General features: G+C 43.3%; 1 protein-coding gene across 5 annotated transcripts in view; it reads left to right on the top strand.

The window, feature by feature from the left end:
- The window catches only part of LOC125029539, a 651,165-nt gene that overhangs the window by 120,591 nt on the left and 523,074 nt on the right, over positions 1–7,500 (top strand). For all 5 annotated transcript variants that reach the window (XM_047619491.1, XM_047619490.1, XM_047619489.1 and 2 more), the window contains exon 2: positions 1,328–1,474. The gene's annotated coding sequence lies outside the window, so the exon portion shown is untranslated. The remainder of the gene's footprint in view (positions 1–1,327; positions 1,475–7,500) is intronic.

The raw sequence follows: 7,500 nt of genomic DNA, 5'->3' as shown, positions 1-7,500 counted from the left end.
GTATGTATGTATGAATGTATTTGATGAGTGTAAAGTCCTGAGCTGAAGTGACCCGCTGAAGGGTGTGAGATGAAGGTAAATTGTTTCCGAATGATGTGGAGGGTGAAAGTGAGGCCTGGGAAAGACGGAATGACGAACAATTTATCAATTTATTGTTGCCTTAGAGGGAGATGGCGATTGCAGTCAAAAGCCAACATGAACACTAGGAGCTGATCACGAGATATTAAATGCATACGATTTTGTACGAGAATCGGTCCACTTCTCAGGGGTAAACGATCACAACCGGCCACTGCGACATGCGGCTAGATCCTAAAAAAAAGGATTAGATACAAAATAATAAATCAGCCGAGAGTCCTCTAACGGGAGCACCCGATTGGGCTTTAAGGTGAACGATGAGCAGGATCAGGGGCAGGAGGATGACGGATGGCAAATGGCGTCGGCGAAGAGGCCTCGCGAGGGAGCGCCCACGCTGCAAGGGGAGTAGCGGCGGGCGAAGTAGTGGGGGTAGAGGGAGACTGAAGCACACATTGCACGCCTACACAGATGCGTCCGGAGCCGTCGAAGGCACAGGACCCTACTGCAGCAGCAAGTGTCTAGAAAATTGCGCCATCATTTTAACAGCAGGAGGAAAACCTACCTAATACATATTTTAATAGTCCGTCGCCGCGGCGGCCGCGGCGCAAACTTTTAAAGAGAAAATAACTTTGCCATTGAAGGTTTTGTGTTAGTTTTAAAGTTCTTAATTTTCGCATTTTTAGACTTTAATTGTTTGATATGAACTTTTCATATTAATAGTATATTTTTTAGTTCTTGTGATCCATACACCGAAAAACCGTTCTCGATTATTTTTCTAATCTAGAACTAAATATTACGTAGGGTTTAATCCCTGGCGATGAGGAACATGTGCAAGAAACCTGTTCATTCCGTGAGTCGACAGGGATGCTATTTGGTGTTGATTTTAGCGCTTTGGTCGTGTAAGAAAATTGAGCAAATATGCAGTTTCCTTCCTTTTATTACGCTTCGCTACACCGACCATAATGCCTGACTGGCCATCTCCTTGTAACAACACTCACATGCACGTGCAGTTATAGAAAAAGTATACAAACATGTGTACACACATTCACGCTCACACACACACACACACACACACACACACACACACACACACACACACACACACACACACACACACACACACACACACACACACACACACACACACACACACACACACACACACAAATACACACAAACACACGCACACACTTTTCGTTTCTTCTTAGTAAGATGTACATTTACTTAGTCTGTTTATTCTCTTTCATTACAGGTGTTGGTAGTGTTGGCCTGAGCGGAAAACGTGCGGGTATTTAGTGTTAAGTGCAGTTCTGTGATATTTACCCGCGGAGGATCATGGCAGATGTATGACAAGCACCGAGTTTCTTCACTACGCCGGAGAGCCGACACGGAGTTTCAGGTAAGCCCACTCGCCTTTCTCAGCGAGCACACCTGTCCCCTCTCAGCATCACCTCACCGTCCATTCCTCCCCGATTCCACCTTGACAAATCGTCGTCACTTATTCTGCTTAGAGCGCTATGACTCATATCATCCATTTTTCTTGTATTTGGAAGTTGTATCGTCTGCATTACGCACATCCGTACTGCACATGACACCTGTATTGTGCAGTGTTTTACTCAGAACATTGTACAGTTTATGCCACGTCATCGTCCTTGTGATATCATCACAATTGTCGTTATTCTCTGCCTGCGACCTCATCATACCATATCAGTCCTTCTTTCTATCGTCATTTCTTGTCCCCTTCATTATGTATTTGTCATCCTTCTCCTTCCCCATCATCGCATCCCTTACTCATCACATTGCCAATGTTATAACTTTTTGTCCCCACTACAACCCGCGAATCATCTGATCTCATCCTCAGAGCACGACACTACAACCATCATCACTTAACTGTTCCAGTGCAGCACCAGAACTAAATTCATCCGCCATAAAACATTTGTCATCTCCCCCATCCCTCAGACAATACGCGCCACCCTTTCACATTCCTCAGAACAATACACTACACCTGTCACCATCAAACTCTCCCCGCGCATCTGTCACCACGACGTCACTACAAGCCGTTCTCCGCAGATGCGTCACTTCCAGCGCACGGGCCTCCTCATCTGATATTTCACATTGTCTGACAAATCTGTTCATTCCCATCAGTAATGACCGAATCCTTGCCATTTCCCTTCTGAATTCAAAACCAATTTTGAGACACTTAGGCGGCTCTTTTGAACCAGTAGAACCGGAGCAGATTTTTCCGCTCACTCATGTCCTGTGACGGGAATAAATTGCTGTCGCCAATGCGGTTAATGTTCGTCAGGCTAATTTATCGTTTCTGAGTCTCTTGAGCGTCATTGTGCCCGCGGGAATCAATACGGGGGTTCGAGAGGGGGAAGGGGGAGGGGGTACGTTGGAGGTGAGGGGGGGGGGAGGAGAGAGGAGTGAGTGGGAGGTGGGAAGGGGATGCGAGAAGGGGTTAGGTGGGAAGCGGGCTGGGAGTATGTGGGACGTGAGGTGGGGAAGGGACAGGGAGGGGGACAAGATGGGGAATAAGAGACGGGGTTGAGAGAGCGCAGTGAGCTATTGTTGTCCCTAAAAAACAGGACAGACTGTGACTGTTATTTTTCATTAATTGGCATAATTATTGTTATGAATCCAGGAACGCAATGACCGATATGTCTTAGGAACGTTCTGTGTATTTCCAGCTTCATGCATGCTGACGGTGACACAACTACCAACAGACAAAATGTTCCTAGCGTCGCTTGGCCGTGTCATTAGGGCTTTTTCTATCCTCCTGTGCATCGGATTTATTATTAGGCCAGTGTAAAAATTGGTGTATATTATATGTGTGTGAGTGTGTGTGTGCACGCAGACACACACACACACACACACACACACACACACACACACACACACACACACACACACACACACACACACACACACACACACACACACATACATACACACATACACATACACACATACACACATACACACATACACACATACACACATACACACATACACACATACACATACACATACACACACATACATATAAGCTCTCATCTACTTCATTATAATCCTGATTAACTAATCATGCTATTACTTGCAAGAGAAATGGCCCTAAAAAGTTCGAGTGATAATACTAGGAGGAAGGAAAAGGGTTGGACGCTACAGGGAGAGAACCTGCCACTCGTCTATTACGTCCTGAGCGGCAGCCTCAGACGTCGTGGGCGGGAGACCGGATGGGGGGGGGGGGGTGAAAGATGTCTTCGCAATAGTACAGGTGCAAGGGAGGCTAGCACAGACGCGCATGTAAGCATTCCATTCAATGCATGAGATATGTATAATAAACAGGCTCCGGTTTGTAACACAGGTTTTCCTCTTTATTGCGCGTTAGTATGCTAGATGCAATTCACATGCAGAATTTTATGCTGCATGCATGCACACTGCAAATATTTGGTAGCAATCAACCAATATTTTGAATTTTTATAGGGATTAGTGCTGCCATTGACGCAGCGCTACTCGATGTGAGTTCAATTTTACAGTCAACAAATAGTCTTTTTGAATTATTTTTTGGTGTTCGGTGCTTCAGTCTGTTGGTTCAGATGATCCAAAATATTTCCTTCTCCTTCCTTTTCATCGCCCGCATCTGTTCTCTTGCCCTGCCATTCCCGTTTTAATCTTGGCACAGCAAGCAGCTGCTCTTTCTCACCAACTCGCCCTTGCCATCCCTCCCTATCAGCACGTTCCTTGTGCTCTCCCTCGCCGGCATAAAGACGAGGGACAGGGAGGAGGGACGTCTCCAAATCACCCTAAAGTTAGACCGGCCGGGCCGTGCCATTAAGCAACGCTTATAGAAAGCCATTCAGCGTTATCAAATATACTCCCCCTTTGCTTGTTGTATCGAGGGCGTGTTATGACGGGAGTCCAGGAGAGGAGAGCAGGCTAGGCGGAGTCTGTGCAGGCAGCGTCGCCACTTTATCCCTCTGGGTGTCCTGCTTCCATGGCCGGAGGAGCTTAACTTCGTTATCTGCGAAGAAAGTTTGCTTAGTCTATACACAAACTCATGTAATACGAAGTTTACAACATAATTTCAGAAGTTGGGAGGCAGAAGGTGATTTAGAAATGTCGGAAAGGCTGAGATGGATATTAGTGACTCCGCTGAGGTTTCTTTCTTTGCATTTTAGCGTGCATTTTAGGGCAGGCGGCGAGTGACGGAAGCGACTCGCCTGTGCCGAGCCGGGGGCCGGGAGAGGGTTGCTAATGAACCAAAGAATGACGTCAGGAAGTTGTCTTTGTCACGCTATGGAGCCCTGATGAGCTGCTGACGACAAGCAAGGCAAACGAGATTAGTCAGTGGCTTCAGTTTTGCGCTCTAAAAGTTAATATGTTCCTCGTTGAATTTTTTAACAGGCACATACTAGCGCAGAATGTGAGAACAACGGAAGGCCTGCCAAACTTTAGGTGGACTTATTGCAAGTAATTGTTAAAACTTCCTGTAAAGACTAGCTTTCTGCTTTCAGTGTGGAAGTTTATATGGCAACTGTAGTCACATGTTTTACATTTGTTATCGACTGATTATTACAGAAATGTTATTGGTTAATGGGTTTGCAGACTTGAGTTGTTTAGCATGTTTGAGAGACCGATAGAGTTATCGAATGCAACTTCGGAAGCGACAAGGGACTGTGTCCGAGTGTTGTAAACGACGTAGTAATTGACAACGGGGAATTGTCAGTGGCTTGTTGTTAACTTCGGGGAAAGTTGGCTGTTTATGATGATACTGTGGAATAATTTGTGTCCATATTTATAATTTGCATATTCGGAGATTCGGTAGTATCGTTGGTTTTTTTAATGAAAGATTCCTATTTGATTATTGATTTAGAGGCTCTCATGAGATTCAGAGGTGGGAAATTGTTATTGCCCTTTGTTCGCCACCCCGGCTAACCACTCAGGCATGAGTCTCGTTCTGTACCTCACTACACAATCTGTATATATCGGAGGAGCTGAAATATTTACACAAAAATATCTGATATTCGTTGGTATCGGGGATTTGCATGGCACTGCGAGCTGTATTGCTCCAGTTTTCATTTATAAGCTATGTTATAGAATTAATGGCTGCTGATATACTTGTCAAATTGTTAGTAAAATTGGTGTTCAATCCTCTTTGCCATAGTTCTGGTCCAGTGTGAGATGTAAAGAAATTTTGTACGTGCAGATTGACTACGGTGCTTTATACTACAACTTTTCTGTCCTTGGAAATTACAAGAGCAAATAAATTTCTTAACTGGATTCTGTACCCACCTTTGAAATCCTAATAGGTGATACGGCCACTTGTAAAGACACCTACGCCAAAGATGTGTTAGATAGAGATTGTTTCATGCAGTGGAAGGCTATCAAGTCCACACGTAATTGGATTATATTTCGTGATGTAAACCATTTCGAATAAATTGGTTTCACTTACAAGTTTAGTCATACACACGAAACATTGGTAGCCTTTTTTAGGTTCCCGTGTTACTTAGTATTGTGAGATCTTATACTGATTTTCATCAATAGAATCACAAATTTGTTTCACACATATCTCCATGTCGGTTTAGTTTAATTTACTCCTTTATTTACCACCCTGGCTAACTGCACAGGCGTGGGCAAGCTGTAGTACGTTTGACGCATGGTCATAATAATATATAATGGTATTACATTTTAATTTTTGGGCTATAACATTATTATGATAAGTACTATATCAGTTAAAGGAAAGGAATAATTACACAGTCCTTTATCTACTCATCCGCCACGTCGGCGTACAGCTTGGGCGTGGAAAGGCATTGCTACATTTGATATGCGGTCATGTGATACTACTTTCAAAATTTAGGATATAGCATGAGAATATCTTCTAAGACATGATATGAAATAGCTACATAGTTCCCCATACTGAGATATGATGCACAAGTCTTCGCTTTTATTCTTCATTAAACAGTTTACACTTAGTTTCTTTACTGAACTGCCAATACAATCTATATCCAATCCTGATTCTTGCGGTCACAATATCACACTGTCTTGTTCTTGTTTTATATAAAACTTAGATGAATGAGTCTTGCGTAAACTATCCATAGTGCTTTATGCTACAGCTTTCAGGGCGTTAAGAATTAATCAACTGAGTCAAGTCCTCTTTGAAGGAAGCTTTAACGATGTATAAAATCCTAGAAAGATCTAGGATCTATATCCACACTTTGCTCGTCACAGGCTGACTTTGCAAGGCGATGAGCATGATCATACCTAGGGATTCCAACATGCGATGGAATCCACGAAAAACGTATATCGTTCTTTTGCACGATACACGTTAATCCTGATGTCATTTGCAATATTTCTTGTACCTTTGTCTAGTGTGTTCAGAGTCTGGAGAGCACTGTGAATCGTAGAAAATTACCCATGAGCTTTGATTGATTAGAAATTCGGTGGCCATGAGTATTCCTGCATGTCGGTTTAGTTTAGTCCTTTATTTACCACCCTGGCTAACTGCACAGGCGTGGGCAAGCTGTGGTACATTTAATGCATGGTCATAACATTACATAGTGTTACATTTGAATTTTAGCCTATAACATTGCTATGAGTACTTTTATCAGTTTAAGGAAAGGAACAATTGCACAGTCCTTTATCCACTCATCTGCCACGCCGGCATATAGCTTGGGCGTGGGAAAGCATTAATACATTTTATATTCGGTTATGTGATACTACATTCCAAATTTAGGATACAACATAAGTATATCTTCTAGGGCATCAGATGATATGAAGTAGTTACATAGTTCTCCGTACCTCATGCTAGGTGGCCTGAAAGGCTGTATCACATGGCACTCTGAGATATAATGTACAAGTGTTCGCTTATATTCTTCATTACACAGTTTACACTTAGTTTCTTCGACATTACAAACTGTACTGACTTGCCAATACAATCTATACCCAAGCCTGATTCTTGCAGTCACAACATCACACTGTCTTGTTCTTGTTTTATATAAACCATAGATGAAGGAATCTTGCCTAAACCGGTCATAGTGCTTTATGCTACAGCTTTCAGGGCGCTGAGAATTAATCAACTCAGTCAAGTCCTCTCTGAAGGAGGCTTTAATGATGTAGAAAATCCTAGAAAGAGGTATCCCAAGATCTATGTCCACACTTTGTTTGTCACATGCTGACTTTGCTAGGCGATCAGCATGATCATGCCTAGGGATTCCAACATGCGATGGAATCCACACAAAACGTATATTATGGCCTCGTTCTTTTGCACGATACACGTTTATCCTGATGTCATTTGCAATATTTCCCGCACCTTTGTCTAGAGTGTTCAGAGCCTGGAGAGCACTCTGTGAATCGCAGAAAATGACCCCTGAGCCTTGTTTCAATAGAAATTCGGTGGCCATGAGTATTCCTGCCAACTCGGTT

Source organism: Penaeus chinensis, chromosome 10 (genome assembly GCF_019202785.1).
Source record: "Penaeus chinensis breed Huanghai No. 1 chromosome 10, ASM1920278v2, whole genome shotgun sequence".
In the NCBI taxonomy this organism is placed as follows: Eukaryota; Metazoa; Arthropoda; class Malacostraca; order Decapoda; family Penaeidae; genus Penaeus; species Penaeus chinensis.
Note: the sequence above shows the minus strand (reverse complement) of the source record. Positions and strands in the feature narration are given on the sequence as shown.